Source organism: Macrobrachium rosenbergii, chromosome 2, assembly GCF_040412425.1.
Source record: "Macrobrachium rosenbergii isolate ZJJX-2024 chromosome 2, ASM4041242v1, whole genome shotgun sequence".
Taxonomy (NCBI): Eukaryota; Metazoa; Arthropoda; class Malacostraca; order Decapoda; family Palaemonidae; genus Macrobrachium; species Macrobrachium rosenbergii.
This window is the reverse complement of record NC_089742.1, coordinates 46,986,243-46,995,990: the sequence shown is the minus strand read 5'-3', so window position 1 is coordinate 46,995,990 and position 9,748 is coordinate 46,986,243. Positions and strand designations below refer to the sequence as shown.

At 36.9% G+C, this 9,748-nt stretch overlaps 1 long non-coding RNA gene across 1 annotated transcript in view; it reads left to right on the top strand.

Moving 5' to 3' along the window:
* Nucleotides 1-244: 244 nt before the first annotated feature.
* LOC136846344 (uncharacterized) overlaps nt 245-9,748 on the top strand; it is an 81,133-nt gene continuing 71,629 nt past the window's right edge. The window contains exon 1 of the long non-coding RNA XR_010855358.1: nt 245-303. This is a non-coding gene — a long non-coding RNA (uncharacterized lncRNA). The remainder of the gene's footprint in view (nt 304-9,748) is intronic.

Sequence of the window (9,748 nt, the reverse complement as noted above, 5' to 3'; positions counted from 1 at the left end):
AGACCTGGGTTCGATCCTGATGTGAGTCAGAAATTTATTTCTGTTCCACGCGTGATTGTGTGTTGATTATTTATATATGTATATATGTATATATATATATATATATATATATATATATATATATATATATATATATATATATATATATATATATATATATATACATATATACACATATATACACACACACATATACATACACCTTGTGTAAGGGCTTTTCTCATTAGCGTTCTCTTCTTCTTCCAGGTATGTGTTTGCAGTTGACGTTTCCAGCAGTTACGCTCCGCGAGTCCTGGAAAAGCAGTAAGTTTTTCTGGTGACCTGGAAGTCGACGCTGTTTTCTTCTTCTTCTTCTGATAAAGTGAATTTAGACGTTCGTGTTTCCTTTATGGGTGAATGCTTTGATTATTGTCGATTTTGCTTGAGCTGTTTCGCGCGTTCTTGTCAACGAAATTATGCTAGAAACAAAAGCAGAAGCTGTTTCCCACGTTCTTGTCAACAGAATTATTCTAGAAACAAAAGCAGAAGCTGTTTCACACGTTCTCGTCAACGGAATTATTGTAGAAACAAAAGCAGAAGGTGTTTCACGTTCTCGTCAACGGAATTATTCTAGAAACAAAAGCAGAAGCTGTTTCACACGTTCTCGTCAACGGAATTATTCTAGAAACAAAAGCCAAAGCCGTTTCACACGTTCTTGTCAACGGAGTTATTGTAGAAACAAAAGCAGAAGCTGTTTCACACGTTCTTGTCAACGGAGTTATTGTAGAAACAAAAGCAAAAAGCCAATGTTCTTGTCAACGGAGTTATTGTAGAAACAAAAGCAGAAGCTGTTTCTTCTTCAACGGAATTATTGTAGAAACAAAAGCAGAAGCTGTTTCACGTTCTCGTCACCGGAATTATTCTAGAAACAAAAGCAGAAGCTGTTTCACACGTTCTTGTCAACGGAGTTATTGTAGAAACAAAAGCAAAAAGCAGCAGATGAAGACAAAGGATATGTTGGCTCTACCCTAGACTTGCTATTAAAAAAAAAAAAAAAAAAAAGCCAATGGCTATTTCAACGTACAGCTCTTAATGACATAGAACTCGATACGTGGGAGTATACCAATCAAGATTTAATCGCCTGTGTATTAAATGGCATAATGCCGATCGAAGGAGGATATAAAGGCGGCTCCCAACAAACCATTATATAAAACAATGAAAATATATAATATAATATACTGTATGTATATATATATATATATATATATATATATATATATATATATATATATACATATATATATATAATGTTTAAGGAAATTCCGGAGTGAGGAAACGAGCGGCTGTCTCTTGACTCTGTTATCTGATGCTAAGGCAAAGAGCAATAAGATTAAGGGGAAGTTAAGCTCTCTCTCTCTCTCTCTCTCTCTCTCTCTCTCTCTCTCTCTCTCTCTAGACTTCTCTCCGGTATTGCACAGACGTTAAGTCCAGAAGTGACGAGATTAACATTTTTTAATGTCATGGCCATGAGTAACGAGACTCTCTCTCTCTCTCTCTCTCTCTCTCTCTCTCTCTCTCTCTCTCGTTATTACACATGTTAAATTCAGGAGTGATGAGACATGAAAATTTTTAACGTCAGAAGTCGTGTCCGCAAGTAATGGTATTAAAGTTTTGACTCTCTCTCTCTCTCTCTCTCTCTCTCTCTCTCTCTCTCTCTCTCTCTCTCTCTCTCTCTCTCTCTCAGCCATCTGTCTCTATTATCATCCTTTGTAGGGCTTCTTCATCCTCCCTCTCTTCCTCTCCCAATGTTCCTTTGTTCTTGCCATGGAGGAAGTCACCTGCTACCCTTTCATGTTGCCTCCGTGGTATATGCGAGGTCATTATGCACCTAGGGTGTGTATTCAGACTTCGGTGTATATATAAGATGTAGCGCGTATCTTTTGAAGTTTGGCTTGTATAAGATCCAGTGTATATCCTTGAAGTTTGGCTTGTATAAGATTTAGTGTATGTTTTTGAAGTTTGGCTTGTGTAAGATCTAGTGTATATCCTTGAAGTTTGGCTTGTGTAAGATCCAGTGTATATCCTTGAGGTTTGGCTTGTATAAGATTTAGTGTATATCTTTGAAGTTTGGCTTGTATAAGACTCCAGTGTATATCCTTGAAGTTTGGCTTGTATAAGATCCAGTGTATATCCTTGAAGTTTGGCTTATGTAAGATCTAGTGTATATCTTTGACGTTTGGCTTGTGTAAGATCTAGTGTATATCTTTGAAGTTTGGTTTGTGTAAGATCTAGTGGTGTATATCCTTGAAGTTTGGCTTGCATAAGATCTAGTGTATATTCTTAAAGTTTGGCTTGTACAAGATCTAGTGTATATCATTGAAGTTTGTCTTGTATAAGATCTAGTGTATATCTTTGAAGTTTGGCTGGTATAAGATTTAGTATATATCTTTGAAGTTTGGCTTGTATAAGATCTCGGGTATATCTTTAGACTTTGGTATGTATAAGATCAAGGTCCTGTACCGAAGTTTAAAAATATATCCCAGATCATAGACTCACTAAAAGTCTAAAGATATGCCCACGATCTTACCTCTTACACAGACCAAAGTCTAAAGTTATATCCTAGATCTTACACAGACCAAAGTTTAAAAGATATATCCTAGATTCCAGGATATATCTTGAAAGTTTGGCATGTATAAGATCTAGGAAATATCTTTAGACTTTGGTCTGTGTAAGATCTATGGTATATTTTTAGACTTCGGTGTGTGTAAGATCTTGGGTATATCTTTAGGCTTAAGTGAGCCTACGATCGAGGATGTATCTGTAAACTTTGGTATATATAAGATCTAGGGTATAACTTTATGTTTTGGTATATGCAAGACCTAGGTTATATCTGGAAGACTCTGGTATGGTTAAGATCTGGGTTATATCTAGAAGACTAGGGTATGGTTAAGATCTAGGAATTATCTTCTGACTTTGGTATGTCTAAGCTGCGGCCACGCTCCGGTAAAAATGTCATATACATGTCGATAACTTATCACAAACAGGTTGGACATCAAGTTAAGGACTTAGTGGTACTCCTGACCAGCGCTTCATAAGATTATCCTGCATTGATCCAAGATTTGTTCTCCTCTTAGGTCGCCGACTTGTTTTCAACCTGTTTGTGACGCGTGTGAAATAAATGCCTCACTGTCGAACTTCTCCAAAGTTCCAGAGGTCCTTTATTCCTCACACCGTTGGACTGTGGAACAGTCTCCTTGAGGATGTCGTGCAATTGGAACTTCAAAAGTTCAAGCGAAGATGCAATGCATTACTACCCTAATGCCATTTCCTTGCATTTTAATATATTTTTGTCTATTTATTAATTTTTTTTTTCTTTTTAATAAGTGAGATCTCTTCTTTCTGTATTTCTCTTTACGTTCTCTTGCTTCGTAATGAGCTCCCTATTCTTTGGAAGCTTGAATTTCAAGTCAGTGGCCCCTTTGGTGGGCTTGTTCCGTATGAATAGGTTTCACCTTCTTAATAATAATACTGCACTGTGGCCCCTTTGGTGGGCTTGTTCCATATGAATAGGTTTCATCTTCTTAATAATAATAATAATAATAATAATAATAATGATGATGATAGTAATAATACTGTAGTGTGGGCGCACTACCAGATCACAAAATGAGTTGTAAATTGGTCGTACAGAGCCGTCATTAGCATACAGTATGCAACTAGCCAATTGAATCAACACGTGCAGATCGAAGATGATGTATTGATGTCAAGGGCAAGTGGAAGGCAAAAGACGTTTAATTAGACTCCTGGAGAATTTTTGACAAGTTACCTAAAGTTGCTGATACGTGGTAGCTGGGTGACTAACGTCCCACGAATCTCGCTTTTTTTTTTTTTTTTTTTTTTTTTACTAACCAGTATTTTTCGTACTTAGTTGCCGTGGTTTTACTTTCTTTTTTCTCTTTGGTTTGTTAGTTTTTATTTTTTGGCTTAATGATGGAAAAATGTCATTTTTATTTTGCTTAGTTGTAGAGGTAATTATGTATTAGTAGTTGAAAATGTTCAGGTTTTCCTAGCATATATATATATATATATATATATATATATATATATATATATATATATATATATATATATATATATATATACATACATACAGATATATATACATACATACATATACATATATATATATATATATATATATATATATATATATATATATATTAATATATATATATGCATACATACAAACACAGATTCACATTTTCGCAAAGTCCAAAAAATATGCGATTCCATACGTGCACACAAATATTCACATTTTCGCAAAGTCCAAAAAACATGCAATTCCATACACACACACACACACACACATACTAAAACATAGATTCCATTTCACACACAAAACATATGCACACCATACACACACACACACATAGATTCACATGCTTTCACAGAGTCCCCCCAAAATATATGCGGTTCCACGTCAAATTAGCTCAACTTCTGCCAGCCACTTGCAAGGCATCAGAGCGACAGACACGCAGCATCAAAGCCTGACGAGTTGCAGAAGAAACACTGCTGATGATGAGATATTATAGATGTTATGCGACCTTGCTCTCTCTCCAATCGAGCTCCTGAATAATACCCTGTTGCTTCTCATCAACTTCTTGATTTATCGTATTGATCCTGTCATTGATTCTGTCCTTCCTGGCGGTGAGTAGATTCCGGTACTCGTAAGAGGTTGTATTGAATTGAATTGAATTGGATATAGAATTTAGCCCAAAGGCCAAGCACTGGGACCTATGAAATCATTCAGTGCTGAAACGGAAATTGACAGTAGGAGGTTTGAAAGGTGTAACAGGAGGAAAACCTCCCAGTTGCACTATGAATCAATTGTTAGGAGAGGGTGGAAAGTGGGTGGAAGAAAGAGAAGCTGAAAGGAGTTACAGTAAAAGGAACGAAAGGGGTTGCAGCTAGGGGCCGAAGGCACGCTGCAAGGAACCTTAAGTAATGCCTACAGTGCACCGCATGAGGTGCACTGACGGCACTACCTCCCCCCACCCCAACGGGGGTAAGAGGTTGTATTATTGCTCACTAAGTTTTTTTTTTTTTTTCTTTCCAAGTTTTGTTGATTTTGTGTGTTTTTGTATTGATAGCTGGGTGGTCAAAGTCACTATTCTCCTTGCGTTTTGATACATTTTTATATAGTTACTAACTTTGTTTTCTGTGCTAATAAGTGAGATCTTTCTGTATTTCCCTTTACCTCCTCTAACTTCGTCCTAATGAACACCATATTCTTTGGAAGCTTGGATTTTAAGTTAGTGGCTCATTTACTGAATAATAATTTCATTTTACTGAATAATAATAATAATAATAATAATAATAATAATAATAATAATACAGAAACAGAAAGAAGGGGTATTTTTGTTTCATTTTCACCTTAAAGAATATCTTAAATTGTTACATATTTTAAGTCTTGATATAATTCGAAACTTAGCATATTCTTTGGGTAATTTTGTGCTACTCTAATTCTTTATGCCCCCAAAAAATAGCTTAGTATCATTGTTAAAATAATATGGTATGTAATTATACAGTTTATGTATATATATATATATATATATATATATATATATATATATATATATATATATATATATATATATATATATATATATATATATATATATTTGTAAAGCTGATAACAAAGCAAACTATTACCTTTGAAACAAGGGAGCCAGAATGCACGAAGTCAAAAAAGGAAGTCGTGTGTGTGTGTTTGTTCGTTCGTGAATTCAAGAGGGATCAGATGTCACGCTCCTGTGTGTTCCTGACCCCTTCTCAAAGACCCAGGGACAACCAACCCCCTTCCCTCCCCCCCCCCACCTCTCTCTCTCTCTTTCGCTCTCTCCTTCTACTACCCACCTTTGACACCTAACAGGGGAAGGTGAGGGGGGTGGGGAGGCAGGTAGGAAGAGACCACCATTGTACCTGCCGTCACTTCCGTTTCATCGCCTTCCTCCTCCTCCTCCTCCTCCTCCTCCTCCTCCTCCTCCTCCTCCTCCTCCTCCTCCTCCTCCTCCTCCTCCTCCTCCTTACTCACCTTGCTTAAGATTCCTTGCCTTGGCGTTGCGGCCTTCTGCTTGTCCTCATCTAAAGTCTCTCTCTCTCTCTCTCTCTCTCTCTCTCTCTCTCTCTCTCTCTCTCTCTCTCTCTCTCTCTCTCTCTCTCTCTCTCTGGAAGCATTTTCACTCTTCCCTTGGAAGCATTCTCTATCTCCCTGGTAGCATTATTTCTCTCTCTCTCTCTCTCTCTCTCTCTCTCTCTCTCTCTCTCTCTCTCTCTCTCTCTCTCTCTCTCTCTCTCTGGAAGCATTGTCACTTTTTCCTGGAAGCATTCTCTCTCTGGAAGCATTCTCTATCTCCCTGGTAGCATTATTTCTCACTCTCTCTCTCTCTCTCTCTCTCTCTCTCTCTCTCTCTCTCTCTCTCTCTCTCTCTCTCTCTCTCTGGAAGCATTGTCACTTTTTCCTGGAAGCATTCTCTATCTCCTTGGTAGCATTATCTCTCTCTCTCTCTCTCTCTCTCTCTCTCTCTCTCTCTCTCTCTCTCTCTCTCTCTCTCTCGTTACGTTTGGTTACGACGGCGGTTCAGCTAAACAGGTCACGTACCTAGCGTTTGTGAACAAGACGGAATAATTTAAACGTAGGAATTGAGTTCTCCACTCTTCTTCATTGTTTCTGTTGAAACTTTAAAATATTTTTTTAATATCCTTTTTCTTCTTTTCGTTACGCGTTTGTGCAAGGGCATTTAAACCTACACTTAAACTCGCGTACGATAATATTTGTTCTTATGCGAGAGTTTTTTTTTTTATGTTTGTCTGCAAAGTTTTCTTCTTCTTCCCTTGCATGCTAATTCTTCAGGTCGGGACATTGTCAGCCTTCAGTCCTAGGCTTTTTTTTCCTTCCTGTTTGTTCACCATCTGTTCTGCATTGTTCTTCCTGTTTGTTCAGCATTCGTTTGCAGTGTTCTTCTTGCTCAGCATTTGTTTGCATTGTTCTTCCCGTTTGTTCTCCCTGCTTGTTAGCATTTGTTCTGCATTGTTTTCCCAGTTTGTTAAGCATTTGTTCTGCATTGTTCTTTTTGGTGCTTCAGCATTGTTTTCTGTGTTTGTTCAGCACTGTTCTTCCTGTTTGTTCAACATAGTTTTTTTTTCTGTTTGTTCAGCATTGGTGTTCCTGTTCACCATTGTTCTTTCTGTTCAGCATTTGTTCTGCATTGTTCTTCATGTTTGCTCATCATTGTTCTTACTGGTTATTCAGTATTGTTCCACCTGTTTGTTCAGCATTTACTCTGCATTGTTCTTCCTGTTTGTTCAGCGTTGTTTTTCTGCCCTTTCAGTTGTGTACGAAACTGAGAACACAAATTAAGTTTATGTCGAACGAACTTAACCAACAGTATAGAATTGTTTTTTTTCTTTTCTTTTCTTTTTCTGTCAAAATTGGCCTGACTGTACTTTCTGTTTTTTTGTAAGCACTCGTTTGTCACTGTGATTGATGTCTAGGTATTTGACTGTTTCAATGAGGGACGATCTGTCATAGGTGAAGAGGCGGTCGTCTTTTGTATCAATTTTTTTTTTTTTTTTTTTTTTTTTTTTTTTGAACCGAGCACCGGGACCTTTCCCTGAAAAAAAAAAAGCGGGACGCCATATCTTAAAAACTAACCATAGAATTTTTTTGATAATGATTTCATTATGTTTTCCACACCCATTTTCCGTGAAGATATTACCGTTTTAAAGTTGTTCCACCATTGTCATATTCCCTAGATGTAACCGAGTACCGGGACCTTTCCTTGAAAAAAAAGACGCCATATCTTAAAAACTAACCATAGAATTTTCTTGATAAAAATCTCATTATGTTTTCCACTCCCAAATTGCTGTAGAGGTATTCTAACCTAACCCACCTAACCTAACCTAGTGGCATGGCCAAAAATCGGGCTGGTGCAATACTAGCATACATCTCCGGAATTTGCGACCCGGCCTTATCAATTGGCTATTCCATACTTATCACCTTAATCGTTTGGTTAGCTATTACCCTTGGCTGTTATACATATATGATTGAGTGATAATGACGGTGATTAATAATTTTTTTTTTTTTTTTTGGAGAAAGAAAATTTTAGAATACTGGTACTAGTCATTTCTTATCTCGAACGAAGAATGAATGGAGAAAGAAAATCAGAGAGAGAGAGAGAGAGAGAGTCACCTCTTATCATGAACGAAGACTTGAATGGCGGAAGAAAGTCGGAAAGAGAGAGAGAGAGAGAGAGAGAGAGAGAGAGAGAGAGAGAGAGAGAGAGAGAGAGAGAGAGAGACTTGAATGGCGGAAGAAAGTCTCAGATTCTCTGAATGAGTTCAATTTACTTTTTAATTACAGGAAATTGGTTCTTACACGCGAGAAACTCTGCAGACATAGGAAGGAAATTCTTTTAAAGGAAAATGGAAGTAGTTAAATACACGTACTCCAGAGAGAGAGAGAGAGAGAGAGAGAGAGAGAGAGAGAGAGAGAGAGGAGATTCAAGTCATTGAATTTTTTTTCTAATACAAATCCATTCAGTAGTTGATTATGTTTTATCAGCAATGGGCAGAATCTAAACTTCGTTGCAGCTTATCGTGAATTAGAGAGAGAGAAAAAAAGTTTTTCATTTCTCAGAAGATAATTATTTGTCTGTATTGCGTCCAGCAGTGTCTGTGATTTGTCTGTTCGCTTGTATTCCGTGCAAAAAAGACCGACGGGGTGGGCAACTGTTAAAGCTCATTTCAGGTATGTTTCTACAGTAATCAAAAATGAAAAGGAAAGGTTTGCATTTGCGTAAGCTGTCATATATATTATATATATCGTGTATGTATGTATGTATGTATGTGTATGTATATATATATATATACATGTACATATATATATTATACATACATATATAATATATATTTGTGTATGTACAGTATGTATGTATATATATTATATATATACATACATATACATACGCATGCATACATACATACAGGGGATGCAAGAACCAAGTATTGGCTCATACTACTGGCTCGATATTCCCGACGCGTACAAGTTTCTATTCTTGGAATTTTATGAAAAGGAATAATGTTGACATGAGTCGGCGAGTGTAATTCTGCCTCCTGACATTTATGCGGATGATTCCTCTTCAAATATAGATCTTTCAGTGAAGGAAAATGAGGATGAGGAACGCTTATCTCTCTCTCTCTCTCTCTCTCTCTCTCTCTCTCTCTCTCTCTCTCTCTGTCAAATAACCTCCAGGTATCTAAGTCCCTGCTTATGTGAATGTGGGCTCACTTGTAAATGTTAAATGCATCTCTCTCTCTCTCTCTCTCTCTCTCTCTCTCTCTCTCTCTCTCTCTCTCTCTCTCTCTCTCTCTCTCTCTCTCGTGATAACATTTGCTGTCCCATATTTTTATGTTTAGAAACGCGACTTCCAGGAGACGCCATAAAGTTGAATACTTTATTTGTCATCACTCAAAGCATATCCCAGTTTTCGGGAAATCTTTATATATTATATAAAATCGTACCAGAAATAAAGTAAAACAGAACAAAAGCTATATAGTAGTAAGTAGGAATGAAGTATTGTAGATTTAAAAAAATAAAATTGAAGATAATTTCGAAATGAACTTTGTAACAATAGGAAGTTTCTAGATGAGATGGAATTCGGTAAAATGAATGGCAGTACAACAAACAAATAGTTTAACAGAAATTCATAGA